Source organism: Notothenia coriiceps, unplaced genomic scaffold, assembly GCF_000735185.1.
Source record: "Notothenia coriiceps isolate Sejong01 unplaced genomic scaffold, NC01 NC01_scaffold00001440, whole genome shotgun sequence".
In the NCBI taxonomy this organism is placed as follows: domain Eukaryota; kingdom Metazoa; phylum Chordata; class Actinopteri; order Perciformes; family Nototheniidae; genus Notothenia; species Notothenia coriiceps.
Genome location: NW_011334141.1, coordinates 1 through 3637, shown reverse-complemented (window position 1 = coordinate 3637; position 3637 = coordinate 1). Strand labels below are relative to the sequence as shown.

Genomic DNA, 3637 nt, shown 5'->3' with positions numbered 1-3637 from the left:
ATTGCTTTCATATCAGAGATCAGATGAGGTGGAGCTGCCTCCAGCAATAGAGGATGAGGCAGAGAGAAGCAGCAGCAGCACAGGGTTGCAGCAGGTATGTTATATGCTGTAGTCAGGTGATTTAAATGTATCAATGAAAGGAAGAAGTGTAGGCTACATGATAAGAAGGGAATACAGTTTGAATTAAAGTAATACAGTACAGTGTAAGACTGTACTGTATTACTTTGTTACTGTACGATATCAATAACAATAATCCACAGCTCCTCTCTGCTCCAGAGGTTAAAAAAAATTGGGGTGCCCGTTGGGGGGGGTACCCACGCTGCAGTAAACCTAGGGGAAACACTGGTGTCCTTGCAGGTTGATGACATGAGAGACAGCCACTGAAATATGTTGTCATAAGTATTTCATACATTATATAATGATAATTGATTGTGTGTGTTTTCCTCCAGGCCATGCCAAATGTGTGGAGTACATCAAGAGTTTCAACCTCCCCCTGCTGATGCTGGGGGGGGGGGCTACACCATCCGTAACGTGGCGCGCTGCTGGACGTTCGAGACGGCCACCGCCCTCGACTGCTCCATCCCCAACGAGCTGCCCTACAACGACTACTTTGAGTACTTCGGGCCCGACTTCAAGCTGCACATCAGCCCGTCCAACATGACCAACCAGAACACCACGGAGTACCTGGAGAAGATCAAGCAGCGGCTGTTTGAGAACCTGCGCATGCTGCCCCACGCCCCCGGGGTCCAGATGCAGGCGATCCCCGAGGACGCCCCTCACCCAGACAGCGGGGACGAGGAGGAGGGGGAGGACCCAGAGAAACGCGTCTCCAGTAAGAGACTTCTTCAGGAGTGGAGTTAGACGGGGTCAAGGGGATCAGAATCCCTTTACTAGTCCCACAGAGGGGAAATGTACATTGCCACTGTAATGTGCCACAGCAGGAAAGAGCCAGAGACAGCTTAATGTTACCTAAAGTGTGCATAACGTAAAGTATGTGGTATAGTAAGAGGACCTGAGAAACGGGTCTCCAGTCAGAGACTTCTTCAGGCGTAGAGTTTACAAACAATCTAATACAAAGCTAACCCTAATCACCATCACTTAGGTGACACATATTTTACCTGTTTTTGCAACAAAAAAAAGCTATAGACCAAATTCTTCAATGGTCAATGTAAATGAGAAGTAGAAAGCATTCTGTTGCTCTGAGGATGGCTCAAGTGCATAACACCTTTACTGTATAGTATGTATGGAGTCAAATGTGGACAGGGTCATTTCCTCATGTTAGTTTGCACTATGTGTAAGAAAACTTTAATAACATTAAAAAATATATAGTTAAAATAAAGCAGTATTTACATTGAAATAGAATAAAGTATAAAATATGTGCAGTAAAAAAACAGATATTGCCAACGTTGTGTGCATTAATGTTTTTTGTATTACCATATTCTATTCAATATGCTCCTTAGATAACTTTGTATTGTATTTGTTTGATTATTTTCTCCTTATAGCATTGTGAAGCACCTTGAGATGACGTTGTTTTTAAAGTGTGCTATATAAAAAGAATTATATAATGTATTATTATTATTATTATTATTATATGAATGTAGTGCATAGAGTCTGCGTTGTGACTAAGTGTAAGACACGCAATATTGCTTGAAAAATATCCTCAAAGAATACGAATGAATGAAGTGTCTCTGTGTGTTTCAGTCCGGGCCCACGACAAGAGGATCGCCTGCGAGGAGGAGTTCTCTGACTCTGAGGACGAGGCGGAGGGGCCGGGGGGGGGCCGCAGGAACGCAGCCAATCACAAGAAGGTGAAGCGAGTGAAGAAGGAGGAGGAGAAGGACGCAGAGGAGAAGAAAGGTAAGACCCAAGTCCTCAAAAAATCACTCAAAACCCAACTGTTCAACCCAAGCCCCCAGGAAGTGCGCCGGACTCTGAAGACAATATTAGTTGTGGCCAAACGGCGGTACTACACTTCCGTATCAGTCGCTGGGCCCGGAAAGACTTTTTTTTACCATTGACTAACATTGGGAAGGAGACGTCTGTAAATCGTTGGATAATTTTAAACTAAATGAACTACCCAGTATGAACACTTGTATAGCCCTTATTAAAAACATTCGGTCCTCAAGTTGTAAAATGTGCTAATTACGTTATTCTGGGAGTTATTTTCCTCGGCATTATGAACGCCCATCTAACCCACGGGACCTCGCTGCCCGGCACGTTCATGTGACGTGTTCAGTACTACATGAGTTTTACCTTTACCCATGCCACGATAAGAATGGATTATATGACTATATGAATACTTTCGTGACGTTTTGTTCTCTCAAAAGTTGGGCCATTTTGTCTTCATGCTCCAATGAGCAACTCTCATAGGAATGAACGAGGTCCCGCCTCCCACGCTGTCTCCAGTTCTTATTATACAACACTGCATTCAACCTCTGACCACCCCCCCCCCCCTCTTTTCTGTTTTTGTCTGTTCCTTTATGTATTTCTCTTTGTTTTATTCTCTGTCAAAGCGTCTTTGAGTTTTTAGATATATAAGTGTCATGTTGTTATTATATTATGATTATGTTATGTATTACTCGTCCATAAGCCCTGTTGGATGGTTCTAGATCAAAAATACTCTGATCATGACTTCTGTTTTTCTGCCTCTTAGAAGTGAAAGAGGAGGAGAAGGAGGAAGAGAAGATGGACACCTCAGGGTAAGAGAGTTACCAGTAAAATATTGATTTCACTGACTTTCTTTCCGTGTAGTTTTTCTGATTCTGACGAGCTATAACATGATATAGACTGATTTATATAAGTTATATTTGTACAGTAGGAATAGTCATCAATGTGCATCCTGTGAAATCATCAGAACCAGTGTAGGAGTTACCTAGACTGAAGCGTGTGTGATATTTTTTCTCTTAAACTCTTCAATTTGTTGCATTCCAGACCAAAAGAAGAAGTGAAGACAACTTGAAGTCTGAGGAGAAGTGTTTGGTGGAAACCCATTCCTCTGTCCTCCCGCTGCAGCGATACGACCCCTTTTTATATTCCTGTGTTACTGTGTTCAGACCTGGTTTACACTGTATCACTCACAATTGTTTCCAAGCTCAGCTGAGTGGGCATTGCACAACAAAACTATTTAAGCAGGGTGTAAGCCCCACCCACCTGGAGCGTAGCGTAGTGTAAAACAAACGCCACAATTCCTCCCTTTTTCCCGCTGTTGTGAAACCAGGGCTGCTTTACTGTGAAGGAAAGCATCAACTTATTACTGTTCCTATCATGGTGTTGCAGATTTAAACAGTGGTTGATGTAATGATTCCTACATGCAAAAAAGGCTTTTCAGTTATTTTTAAATATAAATTAATAATACCCATTTTTGATGCTTTTAGAATAACCAGCATTTGGTCCACCTTTCTCAATGAATGCATGTTTAAAATTACCCTGATTTTTAGCATTTCCACACCGCTCTCTTTGACAGGCCTGATATCTGCTTAGTAACTTATTTGAAATCATGAGAAAAAGTGATAACATCTACCTATGAATTTCTGTCTCCCTGCGTTGTGTGTGTTGAAGTGAGAGTGGTTGTGAAGCTGGCCAGAGGATTATGTTTGCAAGCGAATGACTCGTTTTAGATATTTTGTACCATCAGACA

The 3637-nt window shown here is 42.3% G+C and overlaps 1 pseudogene; it reads left to right on the top strand.

Annotated features, from left to right (window-relative positions):
* Window positions 1-403: 403 nt before the first annotated feature.
* On the top strand, window positions 404-3631 carry LOC104960838 (probable histone deacetylase 1-B; annotated as a pseudogene).
* Window positions 3632-3637: the final 6 nt, after the last annotated feature.